General features: G+C 37.6%; 1 long non-coding RNA gene, 1 other non-coding gene and 1 pseudogene across 2 annotated transcripts; 2 read left to right on the top strand and 1 right to left on the bottom strand.

Annotated features, from left to right (window-relative positions):
* Nucleotides 1-2,046: 2,046 nt before the first annotated feature.
* On the bottom strand, nucleotides 2,047-2,119 carry TRNAA-GGC (transfer RNA alanine (anticodon GGC)). Its single transcript has one exon. It is a non-coding gene; the product is annotated as a tRNA-Ala (tRNA).
* A 1,672-nt stretch (nucleotides 2,120-3,791) lies between these two features.
* Nucleotides 3,792-7,992, top strand: LOC114355087 (activity-regulated cytoskeleton associated protein 2-like; annotated as a pseudogene).
* A 5,787-nt stretch (nucleotides 7,993-13,779) lies between these two features.
* On the top strand, nucleotides 13,780-17,249 carry LOC114355088 (uncharacterized). Its single transcript, XR_003656084.1, has 4 exons — nucleotides 13,780-14,018; nucleotides 15,943-16,139; nucleotides 16,851-16,960; nucleotides 17,149-17,249. It is a non-coding gene; the product is annotated as an uncharacterized LOC114355088 (long non-coding RNA).
* Nucleotides 17,250-20,732: the final 3,483 nt, after the last annotated feature.

The raw sequence follows: 20,732 nt of genomic DNA, 5'->3' as shown, positions 1-20,732 counted from the left end.
AGGTATGGGAGGGGCGCGGGAGGGGTGTGTTTGTGTGACGTCAAACGTCAGCGAGACTTCAGATTTGTATGCTCTGTCACGTCATAATATGTCAATGACACCCTTCCCGTGTCACTCCCATCTCTAGACCTGTAGTATGACGATTTGTTGAACATAAAAACTGGCACAATATAGTACATCATAAATATTATTATATTTAGATATCAAATGCTTTTATTAAATAACTAGCGGCCGCCCGCGACTTCGTACGCGTGGACCCCGTTTTACCCTTAGGGGTGAAGTTTCGAGTTTTTTAGGGTTTACCCGGAAATTATTCAAACTTTTCTCGCTGTAAAAACCATCCTTGGACTTCAACAAACATTTAAAAAAAAGAATTGGTAAAATTGGTCCAGGCGTTGTTGAGTTATGCGCTTACCAACACATTTTGCGATTCATTTTTATATTATAGATGTAAAATCTCTCACAATCATAATTAATTTATATATTTCAACACATCTGTTCTGCGTACTTAAAATACGTTCACAGCTGAAAAACCTACCTGAAATTAATTTGAACCATATTTCTTTACCACTAAAGCCCACGGTGAAACGCAACTGCAACGAAACTGCAACTTTCTGATGATTCTGATGAATGAAACTGAAACTGAAAGTTTCAAACTGGTCGCGTCATGTGTGGTCTCTCAACGGACGCTATGGCAGAAACTTAGATGCAACTCAAAAGTAACTAGCAGTTGCAGTTGCGTTCCACTGTCTGTTCTGGGCCTAATGCTGGTTTTCTATATTCCATCCTAATCCAAATCCGTCCGTCAACTGTCAAATTTCAATATGTTTTTGGTAAAAATATCTGCGATTTTCGATGTTCTTACATTTTCATATTGTTTATACTAAGACTTTTTAAACAATATTAAAGTGTAAACGCATCGAAAGTTTGGATATTTTAATCTAAAACTGAATTGACAGTTGAAATCCGATTAAAATAGTAAGACACGGGTCTTAACGCGACGTTTATTAATGAGTTACATTATGTACTCACGGCCTGACGTTCCAATATGACATGACAATATGAGGGTAGTTGAAAATCTTCAAGCCCGCCCGAACGGACGACGCCGCGAGCAGTCTGCTTGTGACCACGGCTGCAGCATCGCAGCCGAAACGTCAAGCCGTGAGTACATAATGTAACTCATTAATAAACGTCGCGTTAAGACCCGTGTCTTACTATTTTAGTTGAAATGGAACACGGAGGTTTATAATCTTATAGTTGAAATCCGGATTTGGACAAGGATTGATTATGGGAAACGGGCGTAAGTTAACAATTAGTTGAAAAAACTTTGTTTCGTTTCTCACACGCTGTGAAATATACACAACATTTATAAGTATAGAAGATTTCTAATCATGATTTAGCTTAATTTTTATTATATAACTTTTTATATCAGTATAGTTTTTCAATCAGTACCTCTAGCATGAACAACTTTCGTCTTCGAATCGTTTGCGTATTCGACAAAATTCGATACTCAACCTTCGAATAAAACGATAACGTGACAATTTTGATTCTCAAAATAAGTTTCGTGCAACCATTTCTCATACTAAGTTCACTTTACGTCACGTTCACAGAGGCACAGGCACTGTTTAAGTATTCATACTAAACCTTTCGATGGCGATTCGAATACGCAAACGATTCTAAGTCGATTCGTTTTTCGTGCACGAGGTACCGGTCTAACACCCGTATCCACAAACGTTACTATGAGGTCTCACAGTGCGCGTGGACACACAGGGCGACACACGAACCAAGCACATACCTTTATTCAACGCTGTGCGTTCAATTTGTTGCTTCACTTAAGCAAGCATCGTTTGTGAATACGGACGTAGATATATTGGTCACGATCGAACGAATGAACAGTCAAACGAATGAATGAGTGAATGGAGTTTGAAATTGCGGCGTTCATTTAGACATTTTGTATAAGATGTAAATAATCTTTTTTATTTTGGGAGTATTCACATTGTGTAATCCGTGCTAATAGAAACTGGAAATTTTTAAATAAACGACTCGAGTCTAAGGCGGGAATCGAACCCACGACCTTTCGCTTGCCGGGTGACTGCTCTTCCAACTGAGCTACTTAGACACTGGATGAATTTTTACAACTAACTTTAACAGTAACTAAAGCCTGGTCTGCGAGCACGTAGAATTTTGTCCAATGACCCCAAGATACCCATCCTTATCGCTCGCGCGTAATTATGTTGCTGTCGCGCTCGCACACTCACTGCGGGCGCCCGGCCCGTCGCACAGTCGCGAGCTATACAGGCTGTAATTTTTATCAGATTTTAGTCGGTTCGATTCCCGGGTGTGGCAAGCGAATTTTCGGAAATCTTTGAATGCAGTTCTCTTTCTTTTCACAAATAAAGCAATAATAAATAAATAAATAATAATAAATAAATCTTTGGACAATTTCACACAGCGCCAGCTAGCCCCAAAGTAAGCAACTTAATGCTTGTGTTATGGGTGCTAGCTTAACGGATATACTACTTATATACTTTTTTTTAAATACATAAATATTATACACTAGCTTTCCGCCCGCGGCTTCGCCCGCGTGGAATTTTGTCTGTCACAGAAAAACTTTATCGCGCGCGTCCCTGTTTCAAAAACCGGGATAAAAACTATCCTATGTTCTTTCCCGGGACTCAAACTATCTCTATGCCAAATTTCATCAAAATCGGTTGCGAGGTTTAAGCGGGAAAGCGTAACAGACAGACAGACAGACAGACAGACAGACAGACAGACAGACAGACAGACAGACAGAGTTACTTTCGCATTTATAATATTAGTTGGGATAGTCACATCCAGACCCGTCACAGAAATTAAAATTCATCAATTCAATTTCTGCCCGGCTGGAAATCGAACCCGGGACCTCTCGGCATAGTAGTCCGTTCTTGAACCACTACGCCAAACGGCCGGCAATGTTTCCATTGAGTAAAATTTTCTATCTACAGTATTAAGAATAGGTATTTTCCCTTCAGGTTGCATTACAAATTTTCAAATATTTCCACCCTGTATAGTTGTTGCAATTCACGAAGGCGAGTGAGCTTTACATGTGTGGTGGCTCGCTACTGTTCGTTTTTCAGAAGTTTTGATAGACATTACACTATCTTTGTGTGCATGTACACGTACACACAAGTAAAGCTCACTCGACTTCGTGAGTTGCAAGAACTGTACCAAATTATAGTCTGGTCTGCGAGCACGTAGAATTTTGTCCAATTAAATAATTACGCGCGAGCGATAAGGATGGGTCTTGGGGTCATTGGACAAAATTCTACGTGCTCGCAGACCGGGCTTTATCAGTGTCTATAAGTGCGGAATAGTGTGTTTTTTATGATATTTCATGTCATAGAATGCACGATATTAATGTGGATGTACCTTTTAAGCTGTTGGATGTATGCAATGTAATTATGAATTTATTTAAAGAGATACATTTAGCTTTTTTGCTAATACATAAATAAACAAAGACAGGCGCTACATAGATGCGATTATTTTGTGATTTTTTATTTCGCAAAGTTAACTTCGAACTCCTCCTATGTTCTTCTGATTAATTTCGTTGCGGGTCCAATGACAGTTTAACTTTCCCCCGGGACAAACTTGACCTTCACTGGTTGGGTTATTGGTCAAGCTGTAGATCCTGGCTACACAGGAGTTGCAGCGGTGGGAACGAGAGGTGGGAATAGAATTTTTTTAGAATTTGAATTTGTAACAATGTTTTCACGACTAATCGCATCTGTGTGGCGTTCATACAAACGTGCATTATGGCGCTAGAGTGAGCCTTAGTATTTAATGTAAGCTAGGTACATGTTTATTTCTAATAAATTATTATTTTCGACTTATGTGTTTTATTTAAAGAAAGAAGTCGTTATAATTATTCCCGTTTTCACCATTTTCAAGTGACCCCTTTGAAAACCTAATTAATGTTATGTGTTACCATAGGGGTCACTTTAAATTAGGGATTGATGCCCGTTTTCACCATCAATCCCTAATTTTTAAGTGACCCTCATGAAAACAAAATGCCTGTTATGTGTTACCATAGGGGTCACTTAAAAATTAGGGATTTATGGTGAAAACGGGCATAAGTCCCATACTAGATAGGGCCCAAATAAAATAAAACAATAATAATAATAAAATTGTTTATTTTCACACCTTATAGTTAGGGGTTATACATTACATCTAAAGTTACAATTAGAATTAGATTTAAACATAAGAAGGAACAGAGAATGGTGTGACTGGAGCCTAATGTGGGGCAGCCCTGTATTTCAGGACTCCAGGTCCCGTGAGGTTAAATGTATGCAATGAGAAGACATGAATACAATGAAAATACATTCCGTTAAAATATGTTGCACGTACAGTAAAGATGACGACAAAATAAGGAAAAATAAAGATGACGACATTTTCTCCGTTTGTGTGTATGTGTATGTGCGTGCGCGCGCGTGTGTGTGTATATGCTGTTGTAAACAGGGCTTCTGTTTGAATTATTTGCGTCATTAAACTTTTGAAAGGAAAACACTGCTAGGATATCGCACACGTTCTAAAGTAAACAAAGATAAATTATGTAAATAAAAGTAGGAAAATGAAACCCTTTAATTGTGTCCGTCACAGTTTTTTCGATTGAATGAGGTCCTTCAAGATCTAACCCATCCCAATACAAAAAAATAATAAGAACGCCTGAAAATCGGTTCAGCAGTTTATTTAAAAATACTTATTAATGTGTTAATTAATTTGTTTTGGTTTATAGGTTTTATTAATGTTGCTGTTTATTCTTAATAAATAAAATAAAAATTATTACACTATGGTAACTGGTAGGTAAAGCCCGGTCCGTGAGCACTTTAAATTTTGTCCAATGACCCCTAGCTACCCATCCTTATCGCTCGCGCGTAATTACATAATATATTGCTGTCGCGACTGTGCGACTGGCACCCGCAGTGAGTGTGCGAGCGCGATAGAAACATAATTACGCGCGAGCGATAAGGATGGGTAGCTAGGGGTCATTGGACAAAATTCTACGTGCTCACGGACCAGACTATAGTAACCTAACTTTCGCATTCACAATTTCAGCGTAAAATAAAATTTTACCTTTGTAGCGCGCTTAATAACGCCAGCTATCGCCAATGTATGTAGTCTCGCCGATTCGCATAGTTCCCGTCACGCTCTCTCGTTCGCGCCGTATGCGCCAACCAACCGTTAATACCACTCTAGTTCGGCCCTAAGCGTCGGCCAATCAAGAGGCCCGAAAGATACCACGACTAGAAAAATCCGATGAAAATCAGTGCCATCAACTGACGTTAAATTATTTTTACAATTATTACCTATCTTTAGGCATGATAGCCAGGGCCGTCTTTAACATAATAGGGGCCCTGGGCACTTAAAAATCAAGGGGGGCCCATAAATCATCTGGAGAAAGGTCTTTTGAGTAGACAGGGGCCCCCAGTGTTACCAACTTAGGGGTTTTTCCCCCAGATTTAGGGGGTAAATAAGTGAGATGGGATTTTATTAGGGGTATTTTTAGGGATTTTTTGACTCTTTAAATACATATTTTTAAATTTATAATATTAACTATTATTGTTATTTTTTTAAGATAAATATACAAATGGTAGCCAACAGAGACATTCGCCCGTATTCACAAACATTACTATGAGGTCTCACAGTGCGCGTGGACGCACAGGGTGACGCATGAACCAATCACAGAGCTCCATTCAACGCTGTGTGTTCGATTTGCTGATTTACTTAAGCAAGCATCGTTTGTGAATAAGGGCGATTCATATTTATTTCTTGTGTTAACGGTAGAACCTTTTTGTAGTAGAATTTCTATACAAAGTAACTATTGTCTATTGTTATTAGAGTAAGATGGACTGGGGCGTGAGCGAGACGAGGATAACAATTGTCCGTTACTTTGATTGTGTGAGCTCATGCCTCAGTCGCCGTTTGAACACGCTATTACTGTCACGTTTGGATCGAGCCCTGTGTTTCATTTGCTGACCTGCCCTTCGACGTCAATCAACCCCGCGTCCTGTCTTCTACAAAGTGGTCCTTCGAGAATCGGATCGTCGAAGAATATGTCGTCATACACTCGCAGCAAATCCAGAAACATCGGGCCCGATAATAAAGTACCACGGGGAAACTCTACGCGCCCTCAACAAAGATTGTGTGTAATAGAATATCACATTCACATTCGTGTTCAGCTTAAAGCAAATGAGAGTAGTACTTGTGGACAAATAAACTGCTATTGATGTTAATGGACAACACATATAGTCCTTTTAACAGCCTACAGTGTACATGCGAACTATTGAAACACTTTTGTACAGATAGTAAAAAAGGTAATTTTAATTATCACAAACAAGTCCTACTACAGCTACTAGCTGTATAACAGTCTAAAACAAGTAAACATAACAGCCTTTGGCTTTATAAATGACCACGTGTGTTCTATTAAAATGCTAGCTCTATAACATCGTACAAGTAGGCCGTTAAACAGCGGTTGCCGTATCTCTACCCTCCTATAATGCTCTTAGTCAGACGGCTGACTAAAGGATAGTTGTTAGAGTATTATAACACCAACAATCGTATAAAAGTATAACTCTACACTAGTTTACACTCCTATAAGTCCCTTAGACAGGTATAGGTGTAATTAATTGCAATAATACAGCTTATACATCACGAGTGAACTGTACTAATGCTTTAAGTACACATTGGAACTAAATGTGAACTCTTAAATGGAGTAAAATGTTACTTGGGTACCTTCTGCATAAATTCAGATTTTTCTTTAGTCCAGAAATTATACATCTTTTATGCAGTTGTTAATTTGTGTGTTCAGATATTCAAAATTCCGATGTCAGGCAGGAGTAGTTTTACAAAGAAATTATGCAAGTAAAACAAGTAAAAATTTATTTTTAATTGTGACGAGATTATTTTGTGTTACTTAATTGCAATGGTCGTTGATCACGTCTTCAAAAATTGTTTCATACATTTTAAGTAACTTTAATGGGAATTATATAAACGCATGGTGAATTATCAATATGATAATTATACATTTTTTGAGCGCCTTAGATAAAGCTACGCCGCGCAGTGTTCACCCACGCCGCCGCATGAACATGCATCTGGAACGTTCGCCACGTGCAAATCGACCTACAGCGGAGCGCCCACCGAGTCCCTCGACGAATTCATAGATGCTTTGAAGGCATTTAAAGATTACGCTAACGTAAGTGATGCTAACGCCTTACGTGGTTTGTCGACGCTTCTCACACACGACGCAGCCACGTGGTTGCAGGGAGTTTCCACGATAACCTCGTGGAGCAAAGCCCTGCAGCACCTCCGCAGCGCCTTCGGCGACAGTAGGCCTACACACAGGATCTACAGGGAGTTGTTCTCGAAGCCGCAACAGCTCCAGGAGAGAACCAGCTAAAGCACGCGCTGAACTAGCGCGCCTCCCGCAAGAAGACCTCAGCGAAAAGGTGCAACTCGACATGATTTACGGCCTTCTCCATGAGCGAGTTAGGGAACGTTTATTGTATTTGAAGAGAAGAAGTGGAAACATTTGAAACGCTGCTACGAAAAGCACGCGAAATAGAAGAGGTTGCTAAGGAAAATATGTTTCGCTGCGCCCGCGAATTCCTACAATCAGCGAAAACGCGCGCCTCCACTCGCGTTTTCGCGCCACGTGCGACGAGCCTGCCGTTTGCTGCGACGCCGCCGACAAGTAAAAATAATCGTTTTTGTGTATATTGTAAACGACACGGACATACACGTGAAAATTGTCGTCGGCTGGCATTGAAGAAAGACGGTGTTGGTGAAGTTTCCTGCTATGGATGCGGAGAGAGAGGAGTCGGAGTTCAACGCCATATCGTGTGAATATCATAACGCGTCGCCAACCTCCCTCTCCTATCGTAAGTCGCCCGCACAAGTAAGTAAAACTACTGATTGTTTTTGGGGCCGAAAAAGTCAAATTATGTTCCTCACAAAGTCCTAAATCTCTTCCTCATAATNGGGCGATCTATCATTAATCAACCCCGCGTCCTGTCTTCTACATCTTGACTTGAAATATTTCATGCATAAAATAATTTATTGGCTACAAATCTCATAATCACGCCTCTGAATGTCCGTTTTTTAAATTTACGCTACCCCCGAATGCGTAACTTTATAAAGCGTCTCTGTAAATATTTTCAGGGGGGAAAACTCACACAACTTTAGGGATAAATATTTTTGAGAGTTGGTAACACTGGGGGCCCCCTCGGTCGCGGGGCCCTGAGCCCCGATTACGGTAATTTTTATCGTCTCCAATCCAGACACGCTTCTCGATTCTGCGATACGATTGGTCGTTCAACAGCGTACGTCAACTGTTTTGACCAATCGTATCGCAGAATCAGAAACGCGTCTGGATTGTAGACGTTAAAAGTTACCGTAATCGGGGCTCTGGGCACGTGCCCAAAGTGCTCAGTGGGAAAGAGGGGCCTGCTAATAGGGGCCCTGGGCACTTAGGGATCTAGTGGGGCCCTGGGCACTTAAGGATCAAGGGGGGCCCTTATCATCTGGAAAAAGTTATTTTGATCAGACGGGGGCCCTCTCGATCGCGGGGCCCTGGGCACGTGCCCAAAGTGCCCAGTGGGAAAGAGGGGCCTGATGATAGCATGGTATTTTCTACGATTATTACGCTCAATAAGAACACGACCTCCGTGGTATTTATAAAATTCTAAGAAAATGCCACGCCCGGTGACACGCTGCAACACAAATCGCCGCAAGGCCGACTTTTTGGACATGGAAGACGATGGACGCAACAACATGGCGAACATTTTTTCCGGCGTTTCTTTTCAGCATTTGCCATATGTTTGTCTCGAAGCGCTGGTAGGGCCCAAAAGATAAGAAGGAGACATGTAAAGTGCCCCAAAAGGGCTACCTTTTCTTTTTTATTTTTTACTACATTTTGACGTTCATAAGTGCCACTTTATTAAGCCACGTGCCCTAAGCAGCTTTGTCGGCCGTTTGGTGTAGTGGTTCAGAACGGACTACTATGCCGAGAGGTCCCGGGTTCGATTCCCGGCCGGGCAGAAATTGAAATGATGAATTTTAATTTCTGTGACGGGTCTGGGTGTTAATATGTATAATATGTATGTATTTAATTTTAAAAAAAGTATATAAGTAGTATATCCGTTAAGCTAGCACCCATAACACAAGCATTGAGTTGCTTACTTTGGGGCTAGCTGGCGCTGTGTGAAATTGTCCAAAGATTTATTTAAAGATTTACTTGTGGTCTCTAAACTGAATAAATATTTTTGTATGATATTGTGTTTGATTGATTGATTGAACAACGTTGCAAGAACGCCGAAGTCAACGCCAGCGACGGCGCCCATTACCGTGAACGACTTCACCGCCATGATGGTGTCCCTGCAACAGTCGCAAAGCAGAAAACTTTGAGCGCCTATTATCAAGCAAGAGTGCTCGCCCAGCCAACACAGATTAGCTGAATAAATTTTGCGTAAAAGCAATTCTTTTGACTTTAAACTGGATAAGTTTTTGTATAAGTTATACAAACACTTAGTTTAAATGATTTAAACTAAGTTTTCGGCGCTGGTTTCACCAAGAGCCCTGGAATGAAAAAAAAAATTATTACTGAATAAATCTTCGACTAGCCATACAATATTATGCCGCTAGTAAATTAAAAAACTATAAATAAGTTTATAAGTCTATCGCATACCTAAGACAATGCCTGATAAGTTGAGTGGGTCTGGATAAAATGCACATACTTAATCACAAACCAGTCAAAGTGGTCGAAAGGGCTTTTTTGTATGGAGTTTTAACGGATTCGTTCGATTCGATCAAAAAGTGCATTTTGTCTAGGGGGCAGAATGTAGTTATTTTATTACTTTTTCTGTTTTATTTATAATATTAGTTCATAAATTTTAAATCTGTAACGAAAAAAATACTAGTCAACATCTCTGAGAAGATTTAATTGTCGATGGTACAAAAAAGAATAAAAAAAACAAAAATAAGTGAGGGTACCTAAATTTTTCTCAGCAAATCGGTTACCACTAAACTTTCAGTTCATTTTGTGCGCGATCCGACTCGGTCCTATCCTTGATTTGGTCCTCTCCTATTTCCAAACCATACCGAATAATAATTATTGTGAATCAATCATCAAAAATGGACACATACACGTTTCTTTGTCTATCGTTTTCGTGGCTACTGTTTGTAGTTAGCGTGCATTATGTAACGTTCGAGCATTTAACTGAAGTTGGAAGACATACGATTGCTACCGTGGGTTTGGTAAGTTTCTTTTTATGTGAATTCAAATCAATCAAACATGCACACATACACATTTATTAGTACATAATATTATATCATTTGCGTGGCTAAGATTTGTATTTACCGCGTATTATTTATTATTCGATTATTTAACTGAAGTTGGAAGACATACGATTGCTACCGTGGGTTTGGTAAGTTATTTTTATGCGAATTCAAATCAATCAAACATGCACACATGCACATTTATTAATTAACGTTTGCGTGGCTACTATTTGTAGTTAGCGCGCATTATTTATTATTCGAGCATTTACCTAACTGAAATTGGAAGAAATGTGCTTGCTACCGTGGGTTTGGTATGTTTCTTTTTGTGTAAAATTTAGAAGTTTTTTACCGTGTGAATACAATACTGCTTCTTACCGTGGATTTCGTAAGCGACAAGGCCCGATTAAAATTTTTATCCGAGAATAACTCATGGTAACTGGCACATTGACAGTTTCAGTATGGGAAATATGTCAAAATGTCGAATAACTGACGAATCCTCAATCCACCTTATAGGACAAAAATGCGATAATCGGTCCTCCCAACCCGTCTGGCCAGGGTGGGGAGTGAGAGGGAATGCAATAAATGAGCCTTAAAATACATTATGGATAACCAACTGACCCAACAAACTTCGTAATATTCATTAGAAAAATGAATTCTAATGATGAAAGATTTTTTCAAATCGGTCCAGTAGTTTTAGAGTATTAAATACAAACAAAACAACCAAATATTTTCTCTTTGTAATACTATTTTAAATGTATTAAAACAAAAACCATTGTTTTGTTTCCATTAATGTAGATGTAATTCATACAAAAATGCAGGAATGTAGTGTAGGAANAAACTTACTCTTTACGCTCAAACAACGAAATGCGTTTCTAGAGTCGAAAAAGTTAAACAGACGCATTTTTTTATTAATATAGCCTCTTAAATTAACAAAAACAAATGTTCTGTTAACATGTCACACGAAACTTAGGTATACAACACCTATTTGGCCTCATTCATATCTGCTTAGGGCATTTGGCTTGGGCCAAATTCCGTGCCGCTGAGTGTATGAGCCTTGTAAGGAAGTTTCGGTTTCGGTTTCGGTTTCGGCCGAAATAGACACCGTTGCCGAAATTCGTTTTCGGTTTCGGTTTCGGTCGGACACTACTTTTCAGCATTTGCCATATGTTTGTCTCGAAGCGCTGGTAGGGCCCAAAAGATAAGAAGGAGACATGTAAAGTGCCCCAAAAGGGAGCTACCTTTTCTTTTTTCTTTTTTACTACATTTTGACGTTCATAAGTGCCACTTGTGGTCTCTAAACTGAATAAATATTTTTGTATGATATTGTGTTTGATTGATTGATTGAACAACGTTGCAAGAACGCCGAAGTCAACGCCAGCGACGACGCCCATTACCATGAATGACCTCACCGCCATGATGGTGTCCCTGCAACAGTAGCAAAGCAGAAAACTTTGAGCGCCTGTTATCAAGAGTGCTCGCCCAGCCAACACAGATTAGCTGAATAAATTTTGCGTAAAAGCAAATCTTTTGACTTTAAACTGGATAAGTTTTTGAATAACTTCTGTGTAAGCGCTTATACAGATGATATTCAAGCAATTTGGGCACAAAATACCTTGCTTCAATTTGGATAACATTTGATTAATAGCCACGTACCAGCTGAATAAATGTACACACTGAATACCCAAGTNAGTCTCGATTTCATAAAAAAGGAAGTGTATTTGTACGGCAAACAATTGGGAAATAAATTTTCTTGTTACTGGTATCATTCCCGTATTTAATTTTTGAAAGCCAAATTCAAGCAAAATACGCGTTGAATCGTAGTACTTACTTATGAAATGTAACACTGGTCACTTTCTTTAGTTTTTCTGATGTATTTAGACACCCATTCACAGCACAAACCGTCTTAATTAATTAAAAGTCGTCGGACGTGTTTACCAATTTTTCACTTTGACAGTTCATGTGACGTTTACGAGTAAGCCATTCTGGCTTACTAAAATCTGCCTCACCTTTCGTGCACTGACTATCTATCTAGGTTTTATTAATCTAAGATAATAACTTTCTCCCCGCTCCAATCAAGAGGCCCGAAAGATACCACGACTAGGGGGTGCGGTATTTCTATTGTATTTTATTGTTTTTAAATTGTATTGCTTTGTATTGTATTATATTGTATTGTTTGACTTATTGTCTTCAAAGTTACAAGTCAGTTGATTGTGAGCTTCGAAGCTAAATGATCGAAAATCAAAATATCGAATACGTTGTTTCATCGAACGATCAAAATATCGAATGCTCAAAATATCGAACGTTCAGAATATCGAATTTACAAATGATCGAACGATCAAAATATCGAAAGTCGATATAGACGTTTTATTAAATTTCATCACGCATCATTTCTGAACGAAGAGCGTCAAATAATTTTTGTTCTACCCACTAACAGAGTAATATTTTGTGTACATTGCAGTTTGTTAATAACTTTATAGCACCAGTTAATGTGTGCATAATAAAATAAATAGTAATTTGTCAACTATCTATTGCGCTTCTTTTAAATGGTCGATGTAAAAAATAAAAAACTGTCATAACTCATGAGTCATCATGACTATGCTATTTTGTGACGAAAAATAAATTGCAACGAAATGTTCAATCTTTTATTTTGATGGTAACAATTCAGTAACAGTCACGGACACAGATATTATAATTATGGTCTCCTGGATTTAAAAAACTTTTCGAAAAATATACCCTACACAAATAAAATTAATAAAAAATAGTTAACATTAAATTAAGTATTAAGATCAACTTAAATTAACCATTAATGTCATTCCATCACACATTTTAACTAAGTTTTCGGCGTTGGTTTCACCAAGAGCCCTGAGCCCCGATTACGGTAATTTTTAACGTGAACAATCCAGACACGCTTCTCGATTCTGCGATACGATTGGTCGTTCAACAGCGTACGTCAGCTGTTTTGACCAATCGTATCGCAGAATCAGAAACGCGTCTGGACTCTGGATTGTAGACGTTAAATGTTACCGTAATCGGGGCTCTGGAATGAAAAAAAAAATTATTACTGAACAACACAGCTTCGACTAGCCATACAATATTATGCCGCTAGTTAATTAAAAAACTATAAATAAGTCTATCGCATACCTAAGACAATGCCTGATAAATTGAGTGGGTCTGGATAAAATGCATAGATATAATCACAAACCAGTCAAAGTGGTCGAAAGGGCTTTTTTGTATGGAGTTTTAACGGATTCGTTCGATTCGATCAAAAAGTGCATTTTGTCTAGGGGGCAGAATGTAGGTATTTTATTACTTTTTCTGTTTTATTTATAATATTAGTTCATAAATTTTAAATCTGTAACGAAAAAAATACTAGTCAACATCTCTGAGAAGATTTAATTGTCGATGGTACAAAAAAGAATAAAAAAAACAAAAATAAGTGAGGGTACCTAAATTTTTCTCAGCAAATCGGTTACCACTAAACTTTCAGTTCATTTTGTGCGCGATCCGACTCGGTCCTATCCTTGATTTGGTCCTCTCCTATTTCCAAACCATACCGAATAATAATTATTGTGAATCAATCATCAAAAATGGACACATACACGTTTCTTTGTCTATCGTTTTCGTGGCTACTGTTTGTAGTTAGCGTGCATTATGTAACGTTCGAGCATTTAACTGAAGTTGGAAGACATACGATTGCTACCGTGGGTTTGGTAAGTTTCTTTTTATGTGAATTCAAATCAATCAAACATGCACACATACACATTTATTAGTACATAATATTATATCATTTGCGTGGCTAAGATTTGTATTTACCGCGCATTATTTATTATTCGATTATTTAACTGAAGTTGGAAGAAATGTGCTTGCTACCGTGGGTTTGGTACGTTTATTTTTATTTGAATTCAAATCAATCAAACATGCACACATACACATTTATTTATTACTAGCTGACCCCGCGAACTTCGTACCGCCTTAGCGTAGAGATTTTCTTTATATTTTTTTCCGTAAAAACCTTGTACAGAGTACTTATTAGAAAACTACAAAAAAAAATTCAGCCAAATCGGTCAAGTCGTTTTCATGTTATGTCGTGACAACGGAAAACGGGTTTCATTTTTATATATATAGAGTAATATCGTTTACGTGGCTACTATTTGTAGTTAGCGTGCATTATGTATCGTTCGAGCATTTAACTGAAATTGGAAGAAATGTGCTTGCTACCGTGGGTTTGGTATGTTTCTTTTTGTGTAAAATTTAGAAGTTTTTTACCGTGTGAATACAATACTGCTTCTTACCGTGGATTTCGTAAGCGACAAGGCCCGATTCAAATTTTTATCCGAGAATAACTCATGGTAACTGGCACATTGACAGTTTCAGTATGGAAAATATGTCAAAATGTCGAATAACTGACGATTTATTCTAAGATTTAAATTTACCCTTGTTTGGTCGAATCCTCAATCCACTATGGGACAATCATGCGATAATCAGTCCTCCTAACCCGTCTGGCCAGCGTGGGGAGTGAGAGGGAATGCAATGAATGAGCCCTAAAATACAATACCTATGGTTAACTAGCTGACCCAACAAACCTCGTACTGATATTCATCAGAAAAATGAATTCTAATGCTGAATACTAGATTTTTGCTAGATTTTTTCAAATCGGTCCAGTAGTTTTATAGTTTATTCAATTACAAATAAAACAACCAAATATTTTCTCTTCGTAATAATATTTTAGATGTATTACGAGTAAAACCAAAACCATCGTTTTGTTTCCATTAATGTAGATCAGATGTAATTCATACAAAAATGCAGGACTGTAGTTGTAGGTAGTGGATAAAAAAATTGAGGGTAAGTTCCTAGTTGTTCAGTTGGCCATTTCATTTCTCAACTTGTCAGTGACTATGGAGTTTTTTTTATTTCTTAGATAATCTCGTGAAATAACAGTGAAAATAAGTGAACAAGTAATTAAATAGACTATCTATGTAAGTAGCCTTCACTTATACATACACTTGTGAGCGGAAATGAATAATTTTGTATTCTTGTGCCGCTGATACAAATATTTACGAGTCTGCTGGAAAATCGGGCATTATTCAGTGAACAAGTAATTAAATAGATGAATTTAATGTCTTGAAATTTAAAGTGTGTTTTTGAGGTCAGAAATAAGTAATTTTTATTTAAATTTGGGTAGATTCATCATCATCATCGGTTTATGGAGTCAATTTGAGTCTCCACTGCAGGAGTAAGGCGAACTTAATGCATTCTACTCCAGTCAACCTTAGGGCCAAACTGAATAAAGTGGGCTGTACAAAATTATAGAATAAATTATGAAATAAAATAAGACCAAATAAATAATTGCGATTGCGAGTAAACTATGCGTTAGGAGGGAAAACTGTATTACTGTTGGAACGTGGCCAAAAACATTATTTTTTTATCAAAATCATCGATTTAATATAACTATCGATTGATGATCTAGTGAAGGTCGCGGAAGGCGCTTGGATGCGAGCGGCGCAGGACCGGTCTTTGTGGAAATCCTTGGGGGAGGCCTTTGTCCAGCAACGGACGTCTTTCGGCTGAAACGAACGAACGAACTATTAATGATCCCACACATCCCTACGGCTCTAATCGCTGACCATTCCACAGGGCATGCTCGCGTTGGGCACTGGACTTTACGTCATTCATGAGAGCCAGAGGCGCTTAGCTGAAGAACGGGCTCGCGAACGCGCTCGTGAACACGCTCGTGACGAACACGCTCGTGACGAACAAGCGCCCGCCGAGCACGCGCGAACTAAAGAAGAATAAAATATGAAAATGAAAATATTGCTGTTGGGACTGCACTGGTGAGTTTTGCATTATGAATTTTAGATTAAGAATTCAAATTTAATACAAAAACCAATCAAGTGCGAGTCGGACTCGCGCACTCTGCCTCATCCTTGGGGACTTTGGGAGACTGTCTATCAGCGGACGTCATTTGGCTGAAACGAACGAACGATTAAACATAGCTAGGTACATATTTCATACTCGTAACTGCATATACTGACATGCCCACTGCCCAGCGGCCTGGGCACATCACGATGTGGCCAATCCAAAGATCGGCCCACAACATAAATAACGGGTGTAAAAAAACCTAACCCAAAGCCGAAGGCTACTTATTCTCCACGTCATGAGGATCATTTTTTTCTTTGAGACCATACCTGGGAAACATGGTTTAGGAGATATTGAAGGTCAAAGTCAGAATATTATTTTCAAGATTTTTACAATATCATTTTCAATTCGTTATTTAGAAACTTTTTTTAAGAAACCTTATTAAATTTTTGAGTATTTTCGTCACAATAAGACTTTTGTCTTTACAATAAGAAATGTAGGTACCTACAGCAGCCGAATGTACTCGTAGATTGTTTGATAATTATGTGAAAGTAATTAATGCAAAGGACACCCTAATCAAGTGACACTATGTATGAAGGTGGAGATAGTTCTTACTAGCCCTAGAGTTGACACAAAATTTTATGACCTGTTGAATAAAAGCTATGTTATTCTACCTTCTTTCCCAGGTCCGACCTGTTCGTCTACAAAACACCTGGTGGAGGAGGCCTGCCGGCGGTCGCTGGAGGCCCTCTGACTGGACTATATCGACCTGATACACAACCCTACGTCTTTCAAGGTACCTACCTACTCCAGTTAAGTTTTTTTGCAGCTTAATCTTCATTCACATCATGTAAACAATATTAAAGTGTAAACGCATCAAAAATTAAGGATATTCGATCGTAAAAGATTCAAAGACAGTTGCAATCCGGATTTGGACAAGGATTGATTATGGGAAACTAATAAAATTGAATTTTTTTTTTTCAGAAATGGGCGAAACCACGCGAAACCCACAGCAGTATTTTTTTTAACTTTTTGACAAGGTCGTTTGGCCATGTTTTAATCAATTTATGTAGGTACCTATTGTATTCTTATAGTCTATCCAATATAGCTTGATTAGAATGACAGATGTCATCAAAAGGAACGACATAACTTTGTAGTAGCGTTCAATGAGAGCTAAATATTAGCGGACAAGAAATAATTCACGTCTGACCTACAAACAATATTTTCGACGACAGTGCTTCCAATAAAAATGATAATTTCGTGTAAATGCAGCGTTAAATTACACCAATAAGTAGTAATTCGAAATTATAAAAATCAAGCTAGAGTATTAACGACGTCTCTACAAGGTTATCTCGAGTTACAAAAATGTTAGTGTTGAGACATATCGACAAATGTCATATTAAATTAAAACTATTTTTTTAACATATTTAACAAAAAAATTTTCTAACTAATTTTTTAACATATTTAAGTCAAGTTATACGTTTTTTTAAATGTTCACTATTAAAAACCAAAAAACATTTCATTCTTAAACAATCAAACATCGGAAATCAATCACCGGTAATTTTTTGGGTATTCATAGCACCGTTGCTCTAGAAGAGATGCCCACCGCCCTCTAGCGAGAGGAAAAAACCACTGAAGAACACTGATGATAATGACTACGACTTAGGTTGTACACCCTTGACATGAATTTTAAATTTTACTGTCTTTAAATTTAAATCATAATTGTCATTTTTTATTAATAAAGATATGAAGAAAAATTGGGTGCATTTTTTTATATCATTTTTTCGAAAACTTATCGATACATCTATGTGAACCGTATGAAACATACCCATCACTAGTCACATTCGTTTGACAGCCGTCATTCTAATCAAGCTATATTGGATAGACTATAGATGTAAGTTTTTTAAATAAAATTATAATCATCACTTTATTTTTTGGTTAGTTAAGGCTCTATGGATGTATATCTAATTATGTATTTCTACATTGTGTTCGTATTTGTGTACCTTCAAAGTCATGCTCTATGGACTTCAATTTATAAAATTAACGATTTTAAATATTATCAACACTTTTTATAAATTGAAATTTATTAATTATTGTATTTTTTTTTCAACGCTTAGATTTATATAAGCCATACTTAAATAATATGATATTTTTTAGATGCAACTTTTATTTTAAAATTTAGGTAACGCAGTTAGAATTTTCTATTATTTTCCATACAAATTCCATTAAAAAAAGTAATAAAAAATACACTCGACGTGAAATAAATCGCACCTCCTGCGACAATAAATTTAAAGATTTTTTCTGACACAATCATGGTGCCCCAACAATATTGGTGTTATTTGAAAGTCCAATAAATAAACTTGAAGAAAAATACATTTAACTTGTTTTATAAACAATTAACAAGTAGGTACGTACCATAAATGTGGCTTAAAAAAGACCTCACTTGGGGCTCGCCTCTCGAATAAATTAGACCAATGGTTATAAAACCAAATAATGATCTCACGTGTCTTCTTTAACAGGTGGATAGCAATAATATTAGCAATGAATCCCAATTTAACAGTTTTGTAGCCATAAAAGTTGGCTCAAGCGTAACCACCTGTCGTTTTAAGAAGAGATTCTGGATCCTTCTAAAGACACATTTTTGGGGTAAAAAACCTTTCCTACAATGAAATGAAGTTTAGAACTAGGCTTTCAAATGGTACCAATATTGGTGGGAAGTGGGAATTGAAAGTCGCGGGAGGTGCGATTTATTTGATGCCGAGTGTATTTGACATGGACCAAATAGACTTTATTTTAGCCATATGAGTACTGCAACCTGTATTTTTGCTATGTGCTTATTTTTTTAAATGTAACCTTTTATTAATAAAAAAAAATAAAGTGGTGGTGGTATTTTTTGAATAAATTTTCATATTTTCGTAAAAGGTTTTTCATTTACTCACAACAGTCACAACACAATAGTTAATTTACTTATTAATTTTAGTTATTAAAAAGCGTCAAAGATTCATTAATGTAGAATGCAGGACGTAGGGTTGATTTTGACGCAGGTCAGGAAAATCAAAAAGTACGGTTAGGCGCATATTATAGGGTTACTTACTAGGTTCAAAAACACACTCTAAAAGCCGGACATTCATAGTACACTAGTATTATATTATCTGTGGTAGTAGGTACACAATATTAGTTAGATATTCAGTCTTGAATTCCCGGATAAAAGGAAAGTAGCAAATTTTTTGTGGTCTGGCCCTACCCGCAGCTGCCACATAAAAGCCACATAAAATCCGGACAGGCCGGATGAGAGAATATTTGGCCGGACACGACCATAAAAAGCTGGACACCTTGCAACCCTGGGCGCATTGTCAACGAAGGTTTTCAGAATAATGGAAAGTTTGGAATTCCTGGGAAACAGGTAAGGCCGACCAAAGAAAGAAATGGATGATTTAATATTTGTGCTCTGCGCCAGAAAATATGTACAATTTTACCCAGTATAAAAGAGGTAGGTACACAACATTTTTCGTCTTTTGCATGGTTTTTGTGTGTAGGTAAGTATGCCTAAAATTGTAGGTAGGTATAGTCAGATGTACTATCAACGGAACGCACCATCCCTCAGAAAATTTCAGGTGATCACCAGAACTGAGCTGGATTTTGATTCTAAGTACCCAGTTTGAAGTTTTTCGTAAAATTTAAAAATACAATAGGGTTTACCTACAAGAAATGCCAAAATAATAGAAGTGCTCTAATCGAATTGCATATTGCTGCCTTAGATTTATTAATCTAAGATTGCTGCTAAACAAAAAGATAGGTACTTGGCGATCATAAAAAATCGAATTTGCCTGAAGAACTAAGAAAAGACATTATTTATCTCGATGAAAGCTATATTCATTCTTCATTAAGGTAACCTGTATAATATAGCTTATGTTAAGCAGTCTTTTTTTATTGTAATAATGAACGAATTTTTCAAATCGGTCCAGTAGTTTCAAAGCCCCTTCCCCCCCTTTTACCCTCTCCAAAAAAACCAGAAATCAAATCTTTCTTCTTAATAATCTGTTTCTATGTATAAACGCAAAAGGTCACTGACTGACTCACTCATCACGAAATCTCAGAAACTACAAGTGCTAGGAGTCTCAAATTTTGCATGGGGGTTCCTTATAGAACGTAGGTGCTCACTAAGACTGGATTTTGCAAAATTCAACCCCGAAGGGGGTAAAACGGGATCCACGCGTACTTACGAAGTCGCGGGCGGCCGCTAGTAGATGTTAATTTTATATAATTTTCACTAACAAGAATCTGTTTAGTGAATTTTTTTCCCACCAGGTCACAAAACATCAAAGGTGTCATAAAAGACATTTCCAAAGGACAGCGTCACATCATAGTCCATGCTGAAGCGAAAAGGCGTTTGTGCCAAACTGCCTCCTCATATTCACTGGCAGAAATAATCTGGAATATCATTCAGAAATGAACGCGCATAGCTTCACGAAGTGTATTAAAGAAAAACTAATACCAAATCTTCACGAGCTTTCCATCATAGAAAAGGTTATAATGAGCCAACCTTAAAAGAACAAAATGAGCCAACC

The sequence above is a fragment of the Ostrinia furnacalis genome, unplaced genomic scaffold, assembly GCF_004193835.3.
Source record: "Ostrinia furnacalis isolate ACB-3 unplaced genomic scaffold, ASM419383v2 OfSCF2340, whole genome shotgun sequence".
Lineage (NCBI taxonomy): Eukaryota > Metazoa > Arthropoda > Insecta > Lepidoptera > Crambidae > Ostrinia > Ostrinia furnacalis.
Note: the sequence above shows the minus strand (reverse complement) of the source record. Positions and strands in the feature narration are given on the sequence as shown.